The sequence below is a fragment of the Caretta caretta genome, chromosome 3 (genome assembly GCF_965140235.1).
Source record: "Caretta caretta isolate rCarCar2 chromosome 3, rCarCar1.hap1, whole genome shotgun sequence".
NCBI classification, from domain to species: Eukaryota; Metazoa; Chordata; order Testudines; family Cheloniidae; genus Caretta; species Caretta caretta.
Genome location: NC_134208.1, coordinates 98,872,720 through 98,894,675, shown reverse-complemented (window position 1 = coordinate 98,894,675; position 21,956 = coordinate 98,872,720). Strand labels below are relative to the sequence as shown.

The following is a 21,956-nucleotide window of genomic DNA, read 5'->3' as shown; positions in this document are numbered from 1 at the left end:
GTAAGCCTGCAATACATCCTCCTGTTATTGCCATGGTGTTAAATGCTGCCAACATGTGGGGTTGTGGCATCCATGAGACCTGATGTATTTAAAGAGCTTTTCCATACAGTTTTAAGTGTTGTTCTCCCATTCAGTACAACACTTCTTTTGGGGTAAGGTTTTTCCCATGAAATTTAAATTCACAAGGAATCTGTTTTGTATGATGTCCAAAACCGTACATTAAAAGCACTCTATTAAACTTGGAAATCCAGTACTCAGAAGTTAGGTTTCCTGTGCATTCTTAACCCACTTCCCCCTTGTGCATAGGCTTTAAGATACAGTCTTTAATGACATGATCACAAACAATTTTTTCCCCCCGTTGGAAGCCTGCCTCGTTCAATTCACAGGATAGATGGTGCTTGCTTAATGGGTAGCTGTTCAATATTTGGTTTTCTCCTTATTTTTCAGTGTGGTCCCATGCCTTTTTTAGTATACGCTATTCAAACTCTGCTTTGAAGACAGAATTGTTACTTGTGTCATGGGCTTTACTGTGGCTCTCATCACTACATCATCTAAGCGTGTCCCAAACACTAATGCATTTATTTTCACAACACCCCTGTGTGTTTGGTTTGTGATTTGATTGGCATTGCATAGCAACTCTGTGGCAAAGGCAGAAATAGAATCCAGTTCTCCAGAATAGCTTTCAGTTGCAAATTTACAAGTAGGAAGGGGACATTGTCAAAACTGTTAGGCTTAACCTTGAAAGTTGTTTCACCTTGTTGGTGTTAAAATAACTAGAAATGGGCTCTGTTGGATTAGTTTGAGAGACGGCTGCCCTTCTGGTCCCTTGTAGCTGCTGCTTCAGGCTATTCAGGGATATGGTGTGAAGAACAAAACTGATGTACACAAGAATACAGCCATGCAGTAAGGAGGAATTGTGTTAACTAGTTACATCTGCTAAGAAGCGTCAAACAATCCGTGTCAGAGCTCTGCGCAATACTCTAATGGACTGATCCGAAGCCTATTCAAGTCAATGGGAGTTTTCTATGGATTTTAACAAGATCTGTGTCAGAGCCCAAAGGAGCTGTTCTGATTCATTGCATTAAGTATCTATATGAAGTGTGGTGTGTTCACATTTTCTAAATATCAATTTTAGAATTTTGTATTGCCGCCCATTACCATAGTACCTGAGTGTCTTCTGTGTAAAACCTGTAGCAATAAACAAGTCCCTAGTGGATTCTGTGGCGTTTCTGGCACTTCACCCATTTCAGGGTTAAAACTGTGCTAGGAATAGGATTTTTGTTGATATTATTTTTTTAAAGATTTTATCAACTCCTCCCACCACTTATTTTTTGATTGGTAGAGGTCTAGAGGTAGTGGTGTAGGAATTATGAGCATTGTGTGTGGAAAGACTTTTTCAAAGAGGAAGGTATTGCAGTATTTCCTAAATACGGTCAGACTAGTTTCACCTCGATAGATATTTAAACAATATATGAGTGTTCCATTATGCTTTATCTCATCAGATGCCAGTCACAGCCATGAGTTTCTCTTTTATTGGTTTGTTTTTTAATACTGCTGTTTTACTTACCCTCTTTTTTTTTAAAGTTTAAAGGTATTTATACCACAAAATATGTTGAAATAACACGAGATTATTAACGCCATGAAAGCAAAGTTCAGATAGTTTGAGTTGTTTGTGGGGGGCAGGAGGTGTTTTTCTAAGAGCCTTTACATTATTTAAAAGTAGGGATGATTTATTGGTAATTTTTATAGCAGTGATCAAGTTTTTGTATACCGGTGTAGTCAGGCTTGGCAATGAGATTCGTGGTTGGGAGTTTATACGGGTACCATAGACATTCTTCATTTATGTTATAGCCTTCATATAATCTCTGTAAAATCCTGCACTGAGAAGGTCCCTCCCACTCCCAGCTCCCCAGTGTAATGTTAAAATAATGTAAAATACATTGTTGTTCAATTTTCTTATTTTTAATTTAAAAATAAGAAGTAGGTCTGGGTGCATATTTTTGTAGGCCTGCTGTGATCTGTACATAAACTGCACCTGGCCTGTAACTGCTGCTCTCCTGCTGTTCTCTGGTTCAGTCAGTTGGAACCAGTCTAGCTTTTTCCATTCTTAGTAGGAAATTATATAATGTATCACTCTGTGTTTTTTTGTTTTTGAATAGAATTCATTTTTTTCTGTCCTTCTGTAAGAGCTTTCTTTGAGGTCCTGAGGTTAACAGGGCTCTTTCAAGAATACAGAGTTATTTACAGTGTTAGCTTTTATTTTGAGCTGTACTACAGAGCACAGTATGAATGCCTCTTCTGTTCAGTTGCATTCTATGCAACAATGCTGCAGTTCACTAGCTCCACAGGTTGCCTGTCCACCCCTTGTGAGTTCAGTAAGCAGTACAGGAAGAACCTACACATGTTTAAAACAAGATTGAAGGCAAACAATTTGTTTTGAGAATTGCATGGTCATAAACTAAACCTGGCTTAGTACAGATGCCCAAGCAAAGTCACTTTCTGTTAAAATTTATAAACTGGAAAATGTATATAATATGTGCAGTTTTAATCCAAGCAAACCTGCATATCTGATTTTTTTTTTTTTAATTTCTTTCCATTTACTTCAAAAGGTCAAGTAGAAGTCAACAGTAGGTATCAAAAGTGATGTGTATCAGTTGTTTAGATACCCAGACACATGAATAAATAAAATACATTAGCCATCTCTTAATGACACATACTATGTTTAAAACAAACTCAAGGGGTGAACTGGAGAATTACAGGCCAGTAAGGCTTGCATACCTGGGAAATTGATTGAAACAATAATTAATGGTAGAATAATAAAAGACCTGGAAATCCTGATAATATGGCCTGTTCAGCACAGTTTCTGCAAAAGGAAATTTTTCACTAATATATTAAAATATTTTGAGCATATTTAGTATTGGATAAAGAGAAACTGATCGTGACATAGTTGATTTAGATTTTCAAACAGCCTTTGACAAGGTCCTTCACAAAAGGCTACTAAATAAAGGAAGTAGTCATGAGGTAAGAGGCAAAATATTGTTTTGAATCAAAAATTGGTATAAAGTGGTGTTCTTTGTTAATGAAACCAAATCCAAGGAATGGAGCAAGTTTGTATTTTATATAGTGTAAAGACGGTGTTGTAAGTGGACTGAGAAAGGAGTTTCCTTCCACTCCTTAGTGTATTGTTAAAAATCTCATCACTTACTTTCAATTGTTTAGCTGTGCTCTGTTGACCATGATGTGACTGTTCCAAAACTGGCAAAGAAGAAATGCTTAAGTTCTGCAAAAGCTTTGTCAGAAATCAGTGTCCTCCATTGCAGTCATATAGCAGAATGTATCGTTCTCTGGCAAACCCCAACATTCCAAGTGCTGAACTATATTAAAGCTATAGGGCACATAAGGTGAGTGAATATGTTGCTGATAAAAAGCAAGATAAGAGGGCTCTACTCCTGCTCTTTTGACACTCCTGTGCCACGTGCATGCGAGCAAGTGGTAGTTTAGAAAAAAGTAGATGTATTTTTGTAAGAACTGTTGCACTCATTCCAAAGCATAGTTGCCATTGGCTAACTACTCTCTGGGAAATGAAAGGGAGGCTGGCTGATCTGGCTGTGTTCCTGTGGGTGCTTTCAAGCAGGAGGGCCAGTAATAATTGTAGGTTTTATACTCTAGGACATTCCTTAAGTTTTATGTAATGATATGATTTATCTCTTTTGCTACTGGCAAGATACCTTCATTTTTCTAAAAAGAAAAAGGAGTATTTGTGGCACCTTACAGACTAACAAATTTATTTGAGCATAAGCTTTCATGAGCTACAGCTCACTTCATTGGATGCATTCAGTGGGAAAACAAACAAACCATTTTTCTGTTTAACATGGGGATGAACTCTCTAGGAGAATTGTTTGGTTAGAGAATCCTTTGGGATTGAAGGCCCATATTTGAATTCAGTACTCATTAGTTTTTGTTTACCTTTGTTACTGTTGTAATGGAAAAAGGCCACCCTTGACTTGTCTAAAATCTATTTTAGGGAAAGGAATTTCTGAGGTTGTATTGTTTAACTCACTCTGGAGTTTTGTCTTTCATTTTCCGTATGGGTTACTGTAAAGCATTAGTTTATTCTAGTTAAGTTGGTTATTTCTGTCTAACTTCGTATGTGGGTGTGTCTACGCTGCAAAAACAAAAAAACACACGGCAGAGTGTCTCGGAACCCACATCTGCAGACTTGAGCTTGCACAACAGCACAAAAATAGCAGCATAGGCATTCTTTTAGGCTAGAGTTTGGGCTCTGAAATCCGGTCGGGGGTGGGAGGATCTTGGAGCTCAAGCTCCAGCCTGAGTGGGAACATCTACATTATTTTTAATTCCATAGTACAAGCCTGAGTCTGTATATCCGGGCTGTGAGATTCACTGACGCAGGGGTAATGGGGGTGGGTTTTTTTGGTTTTGTTTTTTTTTTATCTTGTACGTATAGACATACCCTAAGGGTTCTATATTAATTTCCCTTGATTTCTCCGCTGTTTGGTTAATGAGAATCATCCCCTGCTCAAGAGTCTCTCCGCCTTTGGGCTTCAAGCACTATCGTTTTCTGTTTCTCCTTCTCTCTTGCTGACCACACTTCCTGTTTAGTATTTACTCTTAGTTTTGTATTAACAACAAAGGGGAAGGAAATCAGGCTCAAATAGGAAAGAACAGGATAAAGAATATTTAGATGAGTTAGATGCAGTCAAGTCATCAGGGCCTGATGAAGCTCACCCTAGAGTACTTAAGGAACTTGTCAAAGCAATTTTTGATCCATTAACAGTTCTTTTTAAGAACCCATTGAGGACAGGTGAGGCCCCAGAGGACTGGAAAAGGGCAAATATGATATCTATGTTCAAAAAGGGGAAAAAGTAGGACCTTGGGGAATTATAGACAAGTCAGCCTAACTTTGATACCCAGAAAGATACTGGAACAAATTATTAAACAGTTTTTAAGCACCTTGTAGATAATAACCAAACTAGGTAAATATGGGCCAGATTAAATGACTCTATAAGGCTGGTGCAGAACTGGCAGAAAATCGGACCCATAAGAAAAGTTTAAACAAAGTGGGCATGTTTAGTCTTGAGAAAAGAGGACCGAGAGCAGACCTGATAAGTCTTCAGATGTGTTAAAGCTGTTATAAAGAGAACTGTGATCAGTTGTGCTCTGTGTCCACTGAAGGTAGGACAAGAAGTAATGGCCTTAATCTTCAGCAAGGTAGATTAAGGTTAGATATCTTAAAATTTTCTAATTATAATGGTAGTTAAACTCTGGAATAAGTTTCCAAGGGAGATTGTAGAATCCCCATCACTGAAGGTTTTTAAGTACAGGTTTTTGTTTACTTTTGTTACTGTTGTAATGGAAAAAGGCCACCCTTGACTTGTTTAAAATCTGTTTTAGGGAAAGGAATTTCTGAGGTTGTATCGTTTAACCAACACTTGTCATGGAGAGCCTAGGTTTACCTGGTCCTGCCTCAGTGCAGGAGGCTGGTCTTAATGACTTCTTGACATCCCTTCCAGCCCTACATTTCTATGATTCTATATGATGCTATTGTGAAAAAGGCAAATGTCATTCTGGGGTATATTAACCGGAGTGTCCTACGTATGACACAAGAAATAATTGATGCACTCTACTTGGCAATGGTGAGGTCTCATCTAGATTACAGCATCCAGTTTTGGCAATCCCCTTTAAGAATGGGAGAGTTGGAGAAAGTCCTGATGAGAGCAACAAAGATGATAAAAGGTTTGGAAAACCTGAACTATGAGGATATGTTGAAAGAATTGGGCATGCTTAGTTTAGAGAAGCAAAGGTTGAGGGCGAACATAAATCTTCAAATATGTTAAAGACTTCAGTAAAGAGGGTGGTGATCAATTGTTCTCTATGTCCACTGAGGGTAGGGTAAGAAGTAATTGATTTAATTTTCAGCAAGGGAGATTTAGGTTTGTCATTAGGAAAAAACTTTCTAACTATAAGGATAGTTAATTATTAGAATAGATTACTCAGGGAGGTTGTGGAATCCCAGTGATTGGAGGTGGTAACAGGTTAGAAAAATACCTTATCAAATTAATACTGTTAGTGAACAAATTTATAATAGTCAAAAGGTACTCCATAGTGGTCCTTATAATTTCAGTGAAGACTGGTGGTGCATTGCCATTAACAGACTGATAAAGAACTACTGTGCCCAGAATGCCTTATTGCAGTGTTTCGCAAACTGGGGTCTGTGGGCTCCACTGATCAACTCTTCCTCCTCCTTCCCTCACTCTCCCAGCACCTCCCGCACACCACAGAACAGCTGTTCCCGATATGCAGGAGGCGCTGGGGGGCAGGGGAGGAGCAGGGATGGGGCATGTTTGGGGGAGGGAGTGGAGAGAGGCAGGGAAGAGGAGGGGTGAGGACTGAGCAGGGGGCTTGAGGATCCCTGAAAAATTTTAAATCAAAATGGGGGTCCTTGGGTTGCTAAACTTTGAGAACTGCTGCCTTTTTGCTCAGTTCTGAATCCTGCTTTGAATAACTGTTCCAGTCTGCATTTGAATATTGAAGAGATATATAAGAATGATAAAGTTTTCAGTGTCTCAAAGATCCTGGAAATTTTTTTTTCCTTATGTTCTTAAAGTCCTGAAAATTATAAAAGAATTATAATAGGTTGGTGGAAAGTTGATTCGGAAGCCATGTGATTTCAGTGTCATTAAAGGTTTGTCAAAGATCGTAAGAAACAAGGAGTCCTCCTGAAATAGTAAAAGTTGTTACCAGTGTGGATGGAGTGGGCCAATGCATTCAGAGGTGGGCACTAACATAGCAATACCATTCGGTAGACACTGTTTTCACTTAAATAAAACATAGTGCATTCCATTTTGAACTCCCTTATTTGCTCGTTAATCACTTGGTCTTTTGGCTCGTTTCCAATAAGCTTTCTGCAACAAATTCAATTTTTACGTCGTTTTGTAGCTGATGTGCAATGTTTCCATCCTCATGTTTCAAATTAAGAAGGTTCTGAGCAAAAAACGAGAAAGGAGGGGTGAAAGAGTAGATTTTGATATATTTAAGTGATGCAGCCAGAAGGAGCATTTCTAAAAAATAGGAAGCAAGAACGTACTAGCTGAAAGTGTGAGAGGAAAGAGAAATGGGATATTTTGCCCATGTCCTTGCTCTCTCTAACCACACTGGCAGTTAAGTTAAGCCACATTGTTTCTGCCAACCATGGCTTAATATACTCTTCCCTGTGCAGACCACACAGAACCATTTTCCACGCCAAGTCCCTACTATTTTTTAATTATTTTTTTTCAAACCATCTAATTGCTATTTGTTGGTCTCTCTTAGCAGGTCAGGCGACCAGTATTTAAACCTTTTTAGCTGAACCCATGTTGAAACTGTCTAAAATTGGCTCAGTTAACATGGTTTGATTGTAAGTGTAGAGAGGGTCTTAAAACCAGAACTTGGATATCATAGTGCAGTTAAATACCTAGATAGATTGTTGCTCTTGATAAGCACATTCTTGAGAAACTTTTAGAAAGGTTTCACTGAGGAACAGAAAATTCCAGTAATGGTGACCTGAGATGGTGATCAGGTGAAGTCTAATCAGTCAGAAGAAGTGCATTAATGAAAGGGAGTCAGCCTTGAGACAGGCTGGCAGGATACAGATGTAGCAGTTCGAGAGATGGGGAAAGATCTGAGTGTTCGTAACCTATGTGAGAGAGGTTCCATGTCAGGAGAACATATTCAATTAACTGAACTTTATCAAAGTCAGTGAAAAAAGTAAAATAAGGTATTAATCCGTCAAGAAATTCCCTGAATAGGTATCTTTTCTTTCCCCTTGCCAGTTTATTTAAATCTAGAGGTTACAAGTAAGATATAGGCAGAATAATCTGAAACCTTTTCTACACAACCCAGCTATTCCTGCTAAGAACATACATGATGAATAATAAGCAGTGTAGACACTGTTTTCACTTAAATAAAACATACTGGATTCCATTTTGAACTCCCTTATTTGCTTGTTAATCACTTGGTCTTTTGGCTAGTTTCCAATAAGCTTTCTGCAACAAATCCAATTTTTACATAGTTTTGTAGCTGATGTGCAAGGTTTCCATCCTCATGTTTCAAATTAAGAAGGTTCTGAACAGAGGTTACTTCATAAATTCACCTTTAATGAACCTTTTCCATGAAGGATTTTATCAATTTTGCGGAATCACAAATAAAGGTAGGACAAATTTCAGTCTTTTGTAATCCAGTGAATGGCTAGGGATGAATCTAGTACTGACTGAAAGAAGATGATTGTAGTAGGTGCTAACCCATTAAAGCTGATTTCTTTAGTAGTTATAGTTAGAGATGGATATCTTTTCAAACCTTCAATAATTGGCACACCCTCTAGAGTTTTTCTTTCAAGTGATTCATTCCCTAGTTCTCAAATTTGGCAAAATGCAAGTGAGGATTCTGCTATGTTTCTAAGATATAGACTCATAGACTTTAAGGACAAAAGGGACCATCATGATCGTCTAGTCTGACCCCTTACACATAGCAGGCCACATAACCTCACGCACCCACTCCTGTAAATAGACCCCAACCTCTGGCTGAGTTACTGAAGTCCTCAAATCATGGTTTAAAGACTTCAAGTTATACAGAATCCAACATTTACTCTAGTTTAAATCTGCAAGTGACCTGTGCCCTATGCTGCAGAGAATGGCGAACGTCCCCTCCCCCCCGCCCTCCCCGGTCTCAGACAGTGTGATTTGGGGTAAAATTCCTTCCTGACCCCAAATATGGCAACAGGTTAGACCCTGAGAATGTGGGCAAGACCCAGCAGCTAGACATGTGAGAGAGAATTCTCTGTAGTAACTCAGAGCCCTCCCCATCTAGTGTCCCATCACTGGACACTGGAGATATTTGCTGCTGGCAGTCACAGATCTGCTACATGCCATTGTATGCAGTCTCATCAGACCATCCCTTCCATAAACTTAGCAAACTCACTCTTTAGGATTTTTTTGCACCCACTGCTTCCCATGAAAAACTGTTCCAGAATTTCACTCCTCTAATGATTAGAAACCTTCCTCTAATTTCAAGCCTAAACTTGCTGATGACCGGTACATAGCCATTTGTTCTTGTGTTGACATTGGCGCTTCACATAAATAGCTCCTCTCCCTCCCCGGTATTTATCCCTCTGATGTATTTATAGAGTTCAATCATATCTCCCCTAAGCCTTCTTTTGGTTAGGCTAAGCAAGCCAAGGTCTTTGAGTCTCCTCTCATAAGGTAGGTTTTCCATTCCTCAGATCATTCTAGTAGCCCTTCTCTTCATCTGTTCCAGTTTGAATTCATCCTTCTTAAACATGGGAGACCAGAATTCCAGCTGAGGTCTCACCAGTGTCTTGTATTATGCTACTAGCACGTCTCTGTTTCTACTGGAAATACCTTGTCTGATGCATCCTAGGACCGCATTAGCCTTTTTCACCGTTGCATCACATTAGCGGCTCATAGTCATCCTGTGATCAACCAGTACACCCAGGTCTTTCTCCTCCTCTGTCACTTCCAACTGATAAGTCCCCAGTTTATAGCAAAAATTCTTGTCGTTAGTCCATAAATGCATGGCCATATACTTAGTACTATTAAATTTCACCCCAATTATATTACTCCAGTTTACAAGGTCATCCAGATCTTCTTGTGTGATATTCTGGTCCTCCTCCGTATTGGCAATATCTTCCAGCTTGGTGTCATTTGTAAATTTTATTAGCACACTTCCACTTTTTGTGCCAAGGTCAGTAATAAAAATGTAAAATAATATTGGTCCCAAGACTGATCCCTGAGGAACTCCATTAATAACCACCCTCCAGCCTGACAGTTCACCTTTCAGTATGCCCCGTTGTAGTCTCTCCTTTAACCAGTTCCTTATCCACCTTTCAGTTCTCACATTAATCCCCATCTTCTCCAATTTAACTAATAATTTCCTATGTGGAACTGTATCAAATGCCTTACTGAAATCCAGATAGATTAGATCTACTGCATTTCCTTTGTCTAAAAAATCCGTTCCCTTCTCAAAGAAGGGGATCAGGTTGGTCTGGCATAATCTACCTTTTGTAAAATCATGTTGTATTTTATCATTTGTTCCAAAATCTTGCATGCATCTGAGGTCAAACTAACCGGCCTGTAGTTAACTGGCCTGTAGTTTTCCAGATCACTTTCCTTGCCATTTCTTAAGCAGACCAGTGGCAGAGCTAGGATTAGAACCCAAGTCTCCTGAGTCCTAGTCCGGTGCTCTGTCCAGCAGACCTCACTTCATATAGTTTTATTATGATTAAATTGTATTTCTCATGTAAAAAAAATTCAGGTGTATCTTCGTATTCTTGTTTGGTGGGTGTGCTAAGGCCGCCTGACTTTTCTGCATTGGGGTTGTGACCCATGAAACCCTTGTGCCAACTGACAAGGGATTTACAAGAATACCTTGCTTTTGGTATGTAGATTTTGGTTAACCGAAGAGTGTCATGTGAAGTCTTAAATAAAAGCCAGGGTCACACTGGTTGTTAATATTCTTGTGAAATGTATGTACTAATACTGTGTAAGGAATTATGTATGTACTCTGAAAATACATTCTTAGGTAATTTGAAGAAGCAGGTTTCCTGTCGGACAAAAGATGTTTATTCGCCTGTTTTTCTGTTGGTATGTAAATGAAGCATTGGAAGATAACACAATGGAGGCACATTTACATACAAAGTCAAAAGAAAGATATGAAGTCAACACACAACAGGGGAACCTTGTCTTGAGATAAACTTCAAAGGGTTGCTGGTCTACCTTTGGGGAACAGAGACGACACCCCCATCATCCTGCACCCAGGAAGTAAATGGGCAGTATGTTTACGTTTATGAAAATGGGAATACAACCAGTGCTGCAGAGGACATTTGGGGTGCAATAAACTTCTTTAGACAGGTGGTTAGCCAGAGAAGTTTAGTCTCCAGAAAGCATGTTATGAGTTTGTTGTGTATAACCTTTTGCTTCCATTATCCATACTATGTCTTGAATCTTTGACTTATAGTGAAAACAAGTTTATCATCAGTCTTGGTGCAGTGGTATTAAGTAAGGAGCTGATCCTCAGCTGAATCATACAAGCTGGTGTATACACTGTTCCATTGGGGACAGCAGACCTGACAGTTTTCTGTGAGTGTACAGTGGAGAAAGGGCTGGACATTACAGGGGAACACTTCAGAGGTCTCGGGGACTGGGGTTCAAAGTAAGGGCTAGCATTGCCCACAGAGCTTCGGTGATTAACAGGCTTATGGAGTCAGGGAGCTGACACCCAGTTGAGCACAAGGAAGTCTCCCTCACAATGGAAGCAGAGAGGTAACAAGGTGATTCACAGTCCTGGGAACCCCGAGAACCATCACAAGGGTAGTCTCAATTAGGCCAGGTGGTGTATGCTCTCTCTCTCTTTCAAATTCCAGTAACTCTAGTGACAGGATAAAAAAGGCAAAGTATGCCAAAGTTAGCACATCTAGTGCCCACATGTAGGAAAGGGTTCACAGTGCTAATGTGCAAAAAGAAAAGGAGTACTTGTGGCACCTTAGAGACTAACCAATTTATTTGAGCATAAGCTTTCGTGAGCTACAGCTCACTTCATCGGATGCCGAAAGCTTATGCTCAAATAAATTGGTTAGTCTCTAAGGTGCCACAAGTACTCCTTTTCTTTTTGCGACTACAGACTAACACGACTGTTACTCTGAAACCAGTGCTAATGTGGTATACCATATGTCCAGTTTGTTTTACAGTCCATCTCTCACATATTGTGAGGCTGTTTGGGAGAAAACAAAGATTGCACAAACTGAGTTTTCTATCCTGCTTATTATCTAGAAGTCTCACGGTTTCTCTCCTGCTTCCTCTGTTGAAAAGTGTGTTATTGCTGAGGAAAAAGAAAATGCAGAATCCCATTAATTGTCCCTTGAAGCTATAAAGATACAGCAGCGACTACAATGCACCTTCCATTTTCTGTAGTGTCTCCCATGTAAAAGATGTCTGAAAACATTAGAGCTTGGTATCCTTACAGAGGTGACAACAGATGGGGAGAGAAAAAGCTAGGAAGAAGAGAAGTTTTCAGCTGAGATATGAAATGACAATGGTCAAAGGTGAGAACTTTAGGAAACTGTTTTGCATAGGGCCTGCAGAGGAGAAAGACTCCTGCGCTAGCATTGTATGGAATGACAGAGAGATGACCAGTGCTAGATATATGGCAAGGGGAACGGAGCAGGAAGGGAGGCTGAATTGAAGAGCGATAGAGGGTTTTACAAATGAGGATGGTGATTTTTTGAACCGGTTTCTGAAATGAAAATGCCCAAAGTCTCACTTATACCATCAAATCTAATAGTGCTAAGAACCTTGGGTGAACAGCTGGAAATAGAAAAGTAATTCAGATTATTATTTATTGCAGTAGCATGGGAGGAACATATGCAATGATTCATATACATAAAATAAACTCTTACACAATAAAATGTCAGTACATGGAATTCTTTGTCACTTGCAGATGCAATAAATTCACGGTCAGATCATAACCCTCTTGCACTGATAAGTAGTTACTTGCACAAGTGTTCCTACAGACTTCAGTAGCACTACTCCCGAGAATAGTTGTTCATCAGTGTAAATAAAGGGGGGGTTACAAACTAGCCCTCAGAAAATCTGGATTTGCATTCCTTCATTTTAACTGTGACGCTACAGGACACTGCATCATGAGTCAAGAAATCTCATCAATTTTTATCTCGTTCCTAAGGCACTGAGTTCCTATGGGCATAAATTTGATTTTGCATTTAAAAAAAAAAAACTTTTAAAACTACAATGCATATGGGGAACACTGTTCGAGAGTCATTGCCTATGCTCTCCTATGTCTTTTACAAATGAAAACATTAAAAATCATTTTAAAACAAAAGAAAAACATACCCACAGGGACACTTTTCTCTTGCAAGTTAAATAAAAATGACATACCATAAATACCAGAGACAGTATGAAGACTAACTTTTTAAAATTGATTTATTTGCAGAAGTATCAAATGATAAAGCTGGTCTTGGTTATTAGTCCAGATTTTGTGATCTGCTGCTGTAGGTTATTTCCGTGTGTCTGTTTTGAATAATAGATATTTCATTTTGTATTTGATTCTTAAAGAACCAGGAAAAATAAGTGTTCAAAAGGGAAGGAGACCTTTTTGTACACTAAACGCTGTCAAGAGTAGACTGTAACATTTCCATCCAGCAGTTATATGATGATTGTGATAATACTCCAGCAGCTCTTGATGCAATACGGAAAACAGAAATGCAGATAAGTACCATTTTAAAACAATTTATTGTGAAGTCATATTGACTGCTGCCTTTGGTGGCTGATAAGATTATGCTTAGTTTCTTAGGACTTATTACTTTTCTGTGTGATTTGAAATTCAGTGTTACCCACTCATCCATTCCATTACAAAGACTGACTTTTCTGCATTTTAGGCTGCATGCAATGATTTGAACAAAATATTGGTTCTGGGAGTGGGGAACTGACAAAAAGTGATATTTAGTAGTTAGCCAGAAGTAGTTATTTGTGGAGAACTGAAATATCAGTTCTGGGAATACAGTGGAAAAGTGAAAGGATGTAATTACCTTGAATTATTATAAGAGCCATAAGAAAAGGAGTACTTGTGGCACCTTAGAGACTAACCAATTTATTTGAGCATGAGCTTTCGTGAGCCACAGCTCACTTCATCAGATGTGTACCGTTTCCACGGTACACATCTGATGAAGTGAGCTGTGGCTCACGAAAGCTCATGCTCAAATAAATTGGTTAGTCTCTAAGGTGCCACAAGTACTCCTTTTCTTTTTGCGAATACAGACTAACACGGCTGTTCCTCTGAAACCTATAAGAGCCATGTTAGTTTTGCAACTAAGAGAGACTGAAGCAATGACGAAACAAAAACTAGATACCTGCTGTACTTGTGGTTAGTATGTTTTTTTAAATTATTTTTGATAAGATGGTTACAGGATCAAGTTATGCTGCTGTAAATATGGCAAGCTGAAATACTGATAACAGGGATTGGTCACTGAGAATTATGTCACCCACTGCCATAACCTTCCTGAGGATTTACAATTAAACCTGATAAGTTTGAAGACAAGACTAGGTTGAAACAAGTTGTGGCTTGATAATGGTTGTTTTGTTTCTGTAATATAAATAACTATTGTACTTTGCCACTTAAATTCCCTTAGGAAAATGTCACTATATTAGCATTTCTTCTGTGATGGCTTTAAATTACTTTAGCCTATTAGAAATACAAAATCGTTTGTATTTTACATTAAACAGGGGGAAAGTGTAATAATTCAATATCAAATAACATTCTTGATTATAAACGAGAGTTGAAAAGAAAATTTTGCTTAGCAGCTAAAAGCAGCAGACCTTGTGTAAATCAGTGCCCAGAAATGAAGGTGTGGCTTAAGTTGATGTCACCCTCACAAACAGAGAAGGCCTTCCACTCCACTGAATGCTGAAAACTCCACTCCAAAAGAGATGAGGAAAGCAAATGACCTTAGTTTCTTTGCCTGTAAAAATAGCAGCTCCTCAACGAGAAAGCTCATATGGACATGAGTTTCCTATCCTTCCAGGCCCATCACTGGAGAGGTAGAACAGGTCAGCCTGTGGATTGCTAAATCAGTGGAGGACTTGGGGTGCCAATCAGCAGTTTGCATTGCATGTTCCTTGCATCATGAAGGAAATAGCTTTTGGGCTTTTTAAAGACATAGTGGCTATCGCCTAAGAAGAAATAAATCTGGCTATAAACCAGCCATATACAAAGTGATCTACCTGTCTGCATTCCAATGCCCCTTAGTGAACTGGATAGTTTTGTCAGCAGTTCTCAACCCATGGCCGCCGCATGCAGCTCAATTAGCACACAGCTACAGCCCAGTTTAGCTGTGTGCTAAAGGCCAGCCCGGGTGGCGGGATCTGAGTTCCCGGCTGGCTGGCACGGTGGAGCCCAGGCTGCCCCGCCACCCAGCACAGTGGGGTCGGGGCTGCCAGCCCGCCCCTCGTGGTGAGGGTCTAGGGTCAAGGCTCCGGCCTGGCCCCGCAGTGTCGGTGGTCTGGGGCTGCCATTCAGGCACCTGAGCTCCGGGGTCCAGGGCTGCCGCCCAGCCCCACAAGCTCCACCACGGCTGCCGTCCAGCATACGCATCCCACAATGAAAAATAAGTTGAGAACCACTGGTTTAAGTCTTTTTCCTTTCCTTTCACTTGGAATCTCTCTGAAGTCTTATGCTCCATTGTTCTCCACAGGGTTCTGAATATCATCAGTGTGTCTGACCAGAATCTACTAAACTATGGGCATGATCCATGAAGTCAGTGAACAGATTCTTATTAGAATAATAGAACCATATGGTTAGAAGGGGACCGCAAGGGTCATCTAGTCTAACCCCCTGCTAAGTTGCAGGATTTGTTGGGTCTAAACCATCCAAGACAGATGGCTGTCCAGCCTCCTTTTGTAAATCTCTAGTGAAGGAGCTTCCACTGTTCCCCTAGGCATTCTGTTCCATTGCCCTACTATTGATTTCACTGGGTTTTGAGTGGGGTTCTATGAGCAATAGCAAAGGCAGTAGCGCTAGCTCTCTCTAGACTCAGGAAAACTTACTTTAGGGGCTAGAAACTTCATTTTTGGGGGGGGGTCAAAAGGTTAAGATCTGCCGAAGCTTATGGCTTCAGCCCCAACACTTGCCAGGGAAAGTTTTCTAATCATCACTAGTAAGTAGATGTTTCAAGCCTTCATGAGTACAAATAGTATAGGGCTCATACAGAAGGATCGGTCAGCCAATCAAGTAATAAACCTTCCAGTATTGCCAGTCATATACATTAAAAAGTAATAAGTTGGGCACCTCAGAACTATGAAACTGACTTTAAAATAGGAGTTAAAAAACTGAGCTTTTCTTATTTATCATATGGTTTTTGAGCCTTAAGGGTTCACTTTTCAGGCTTTTACCTGCACTTTGTGGGATTTAGAAACTTACTTTGTTGTTTTATATGAAAGCTGAGATTCTCATGTAATCACTTGACTCCAGGCACTGCAGCTTTAAGAGAAATACTGAATATCACAAGACCAGGGGTGGGAAAACTTTTTGGCCCGAGGGCCACGTCAGGGTGCAAAACTGTATGGTAGGCCAGGTAGGGAAGACTGTTTTTCCCCAAACAGCCTGGCCCCCGCCCCCTCCCACTTCCCCCCTCAGAACCCCTGACCCATCCAACCCCCCTGCGCCTTGTCCTCTGACCTTCCCCTCACGGGACCCCATGCCCCAAACCACCCTCCCCCCCCCAGACCCTACCTCCTATCCAACGCTCCCTGTCCCCCTGGCTGCCCTGAACTCTATCCACACCCCTGCCCACTGACAAGCCCCCTGGGACCCTCCCAGTTCCCTGTCCCCTGACTGTCCCAACCACTAGCCACACCTCCGCCCCCTGACAGGCCCCCAGGGACTCCCACAGCTATCCAACCTCCCCTGCTACCATCCCCTGACCTGCCCCCCACCAAGAACCTCAGGCCCATCCAAATGCCCCCTGTCTCCTGACTGACCCCCTGCCCCTTACCCAACCCTCCTACTCCCTGTCCCACCGCCTGGCTAGAACTGGCCGTGCTGCCTTTGTGGTGGCGTGGCTGCCTGCGAGGGGGGACAGTAGGGGAGGGGCTGGGGGCTAGCCTCCCCAGCCAGAAGCTCAAGGGCCCGGCAGAACGGTCCCACGGACTGGATGTGGCCCGCGGGCTGTTTTTTGCCCACTTCTGCACAAGACTCACAATAAAATCATGAGTTGGCAGTGCTGCACAACTCTTTCTCAACCAGTTTCTCACCAGTGAGAAACAGTGAAATTAGTGCAAGAAGTTATGTCATAGAAGTCTTTCATGTATAGTTGGGGTAGGTAGGTGGAGAACAGTAAACTCATGATATATTTCAGAGTAACAGCCGTGTTAGTCTGTATTCGCAAAAAGAAAAGGAGTACTTGTGGCACCTTCGAGACTAACCAATTTATTTGAGCATAAGCTTTCGTGAGCTGTAGCTCACGAAAGCTCATGCTCATGATATATGGTTCTTTGGGATATAATAGCCAAAAGAGCTTAAATATATTCTGCTGTGGGATTACCAGACTTCATTTATTTTTTAAATAGAAGGATGCTCTTCGAGTCATTAACAAAGACTTCCACTTTTAAAAGCTTTTAAAATTGCACCCCATTCAGCCACCAAACTTGTGTGCCTAGAATTGATAGTAACAGAGGAACTTGGGCATAAAGATCATGGACTTCTCGATGGTAAGATGCTTTGTTCAGCACTTTTGCTTCTGAGGACTGTGTACTTCCAGCTGCCTGAGGAATGTTTTCTAAGGATGTCTTATTTTTTAAAAACTTTTTCATGCAATTGTATTTGTTGCTTTGTCCTTCCTTTTCTACCTTTCTCAGCCAGGGAAAGAGAGCTCCTCTTGGGAAATCTCTTTTCAAATAGCAGCAGATTAGACCGTGTTTTTTAAAATGTTTTATGTTTTTCTGAGGTAAACTGTGAATAAGCCTGGGGCTGAAAATGAAGACCAAAAGCTTTTCTTCCTCCAAATGGGGATCTAACAGGAATCTTCAGTTGACTAGTGTGATTTCCCCCTTATAGGAAAATAAGTGCTTCAAATACTCTAAATCTCTCCCTATTTCCCCGTGCACACTCTCCTTCCATCATTTTAGATTTGGGTGAGGGTGACTTTGTCAAGCCAACTAAGATTGTTATTCTATGGAAGAAATAACTCAAATTTCCAAAAAAGTGCATTAATATTATTGTACCCAAAAAACCTTTCAAATGTAATAGTCAAGGTTCCAGAATAAAAAATAACAATAATGATTTTAAAACACCCATAACACTGTAGAAAGTAATAGCATAACTTAAATTTTTCCCGTTGGAGGTATTTATCATATTATAAAGGGATTTTAGGGAGAAGATTTTTCACTATCTTTTTTTTTAAGTGTGGAGGGAATTTATATGGCTGTTTTTAAAAAAAAAAATTACAGCCATGTTAAAATAACTTTTAAATAAGATTGTACTAATTTTTTTTTTATTCAGATCAAAAGGGTGTGAAATGAGAAGTATACAAGGCAATAAATGTTGTATAGAGAATGTAGGGAGGTAGCGTGGTCAAGTGGACTGAGCTTGAGGCTCAAACCCTCCTGTCTGGAATCTTTCCAGACTCATTTGGCAGGTCACTGCCTTCTGTGCCAGTTATGAAGCTAATTCACTAGGGCTTTAGATGAATTATTTTTCATGAAGTACTTTGGAGATGTAAAGCATCATTATATATGTCTGAAGGGAGTATGTTGCTTTCCAAATATTCTTTCGTAATCCTCCATAATCTCTATGTTGGCTGCCTAGGAGAAACCCTCAGCAACACTGAGTCCTGCTTGGCAAGTCCTCTTCTCCTTCATTGTCATGTAGGCTCTGAGGGTTCTGGTGTCTTCCTTTATCACATGTAGTCCATGTGACCATTTTGCAAACACTACTACTTGGTTTCTGTCTCCAGTGTGGTTCCACTGCAGAAAGCATCTTCTCTTCTGTCCTAGGGACTGTGGTCGCTCATTGTGTCCTCAGTGATGGATTAGAGCAAGAAATGTTAGATGCAACACTTCGCTGGTTGTACCTGAACCCAGGCACAGTGAATGGAAGCCCAAATAGTACATTTTCCTTGCTTTGCCCAGCGACAACTAGCTATGAGCCAGGAGACATTTCCTATTCCTAGGGGAGGATTCAAATTCTGTCACTGCAGAATAGTGAAATTCATGGGGCTGTGACACATTCTTCTGTTTCTGTACTGATTACAGTGCAGCTATTGTTTTCTTTACTAGAAGGAAATCAGTGTCCTGCCAGCATGTAGTTAGCCTTGGAAAAGTTTTTAACAGAGGTTTCTATATTGAGATGATCAACTTTCATTATCTCAGTCAAAATTATGGGGAAGTGTACAGTGCATTGTGCTGACAGTTCATGAGTTTATCTTAAAAATCTGAGCTTTCTGAATAGTTGTGTTGTCTCTTGAAGGGAAACAAAGAACTTTTGCAAGTTATTCTTTTGAACTGAGCCAAAATTAAATTTTGATTGTGCTGCACAGACCTGCATTCGAAGGCTTGAAATTTCAATCTTGTAGGTTCTTAGCTGTTCAAATACATGAGAAATTAGATTAATACCCTGAGCTAGTAGAGGGTCACTTCTGTTTAAGGAATAAATAATTTACAAGCTAGGAAAACAGATCCATTCATTCCAAATGATCTGCAGCAAACATATTAAATGACTTCTCAATGATGCTAACCTGTTCTGGGCAATCCCTATTTGTAAGACACTGGGGCCTGCTAAATTCTTCTTGTATTATACAAGAGAGGGACAGAGAGATTTGATGATAATTTCTCAGACAGGTTGAGAGCACTTCTAAGCTTATACAGGTAAAGAGTGATGAAAAGGAAGTGCTGATTGTATATCATACCCTCCTGGTGGCTAGCTTTCAGCAACTCAGATGCTCAGATCTGGGGTTCCAATTTATGATCTGTTGGCTGTTGATGGTCTGCAGAGAGATGGCTGGACATATGGTGTTGGCTCTCCTCTTTGTGCTCCTTGAGGATGAACTACTGTAACATCCTTCTTTTTCATCTTCCCTCTTCACTCAGCTTGACTGTTAGTCACAAGAACCTGAAAATTGATGTTAAAAAAAATAATACAGCAATGAGGAAGTGATTAGTTATTTTCTAATTGCTTTTCACATGTGGAGTGGAGTGAGGATAGTTAAATACAGAAAAAATAATTTAAAATGGATTACTCCCCATGTGCAGAAACTTTCCTCTAAAAGATTTTAGTGGGACTTTTATGTCCTTAAGTTTGGTTTAAATCTACAGCAATAGAGGAATTTGGCAAAGAAAAAATATCTCTGTTGGCTCTTTTCTGTTAATCTTTCTTGAAGTCCACAAAGATGAAATGCTACTTTTGAACATTGTCTTTTCTTCTCTTCTCTGATATTTTTTCCCTTGGCTTGGTGGATTTAAGGCATAGTTACTTGGCCATAGTTTTTTATAAGTGAATAGACTGCTTATGGGTGGTGTTGTTTCCATCTTTTAATCTTGCAGATATAGCTAATCTAGCATTCTCAGTCTTCAAGGAAATAGTGAGGAAATAGTTGCAGTCTATCCAAGCCTTGCTTGATTTGGGAGCTGTTTTACTAGTTAGCTCGCTCAAATCCTGTACTGTGTTGTCCCTTTTTGTGTTGCTTGTTCTGCATGTTCTTGAGAAATTGTGCTAAAAGTCTCCCCGCTTGTTAGTCAGAGGCATTGTGTGATTCTGAACTTGGCTTTCCTTGAACTAGCTCTACCTCTTACAGAGATGCAAGTTATTTAGGGTACAAGCAGTACCTGTTATGAGTGGGACACTAGTGAAACAGGGAATGAGTGAAGTTAGGCTGGAAGCATTCAGCCATATGGAACAGAGGAATGGACCAATCTGAAGGGGAGGGAATAGACTCCCATATTGCAGCTTTCGCACACTGGCTGTTGCATGCAATTTTGGGATCTTGACAGACTTCCTGATTTGGATAGTCTGCAGCACTTGGGATCACTACCTTCAAGAGCAGATGCTCTGGGAAGGTGATCTTGAATGAAACAGATGTTTAGACCTGGGTCATGCAGTGGGAGAGAGAGGATGAAAGCCCTTGGAGGCACAACACAATCCCTGAAGTACATGTAGGGTTACTACCTGGACGATATTTGACCGGCCTGGCTGTTTTTTTATGGATTTACCAGTGGCCAGAAAAATAATTTAATCTGCTGGGTTTTTTTTTTTAATATGGGTCTAGAGATTTGCATTATTATCACAATACACTGGTATGTCTAATGTTAAAAGTTTCTGTGTCCAGCTAAAGATGCTGCAGTGTTCCCACTTCCACAGTTTAAGTGACAACAGATCAAAACTGGTGAAAATGCAGCAGCTGGCTGCCCACAAATATACAAGTGTACTGCACACATGTGAGAGAGAGTTTGAGTCACGCGAGTGTGAGGAGATGTGAGATGTTATCTCTGTAGATACTATAAGTGACTGTTGAGGGGAGGGCATTGTGGATTTGCCTTGTGGTTGGAGGTTGACATTGCAGTGGGCTTGCCTTGTGGAGCGGGATGGGTGCTGTTTTTTTCTCTTTTTTTCCCATTTCAAAGGTGGTAACCCAAAGTACATTCCATGAGACAACAGCAAAGGTGAACAGGTAGCCAATGTTTCATAACCATAGTGTGATTCATTTACTGTGGAAGACAGCATGAGGTGGAAAAGGAGTGATGCTCTGCACCAGGACAGCACTGCAAGGCACGTGTCAAGTTGAACTATTATAGCAGTGTGTGTAAGAGCAGAGAAAGGTCCTGGAAAGATTGTCAGACTTGTTCAAGAGGGGGATGGCACATCACAGCAGTAATGACATCATGAGTCTAAGAGCATATTAGGTTCAGGCTGTCAGGACAGGAAAGGAACAAGAGGCAGTGCCAACTTCCCTGCATGCAACAGTGGTACTCGGGAAATAACATGCAATTTCAGCTGGATAGCGAGGCCTTCTGCAGTGTGAATCCTTGGGGTGAATTAGACTCGAACGGACCCATTACAGAGGTCAGGAACACCCTAATAGTGTACAATGAGAGCATAACGCAGCCTGTAGGAAAATGTGATTTCATAGTAACTAACCTGGGGGGGGGGGAAGACAGCACCAACTGAAGTTTGTGGTGGTGGATGGTAAGCACCACGCACACCTCCTGAGGAATGTAGCTGTACAAGTCATGGATCTGATCGGGGTGCAATGTCAGAATTTCAATAGCATGGGGAGTCCCATGGACAGTGGAGACCATTTTAAAAATGCATGGGGATGTTTTCAAAGGTGAATGGTTCCTTGAAGGCTGGAAGTAGACCCCACAATGGAACCTGTGTGCTTA

The 21,956-nt window shown here is 40.6% G+C and overlaps 1 protein-coding gene across 14 annotated transcripts in view; it reads left to right on the top strand.

Moving 5' to 3' along the window:
• The window catches only part of PTPRK (protein tyrosine phosphatase receptor type K), a 615,152-nt gene that overhangs the window by 203,596 nt on the left and 389,600 nt on the right, over positions 1–21,956 (top strand). The gene's annotated exons all lie outside the window — the stretch shown is intronic.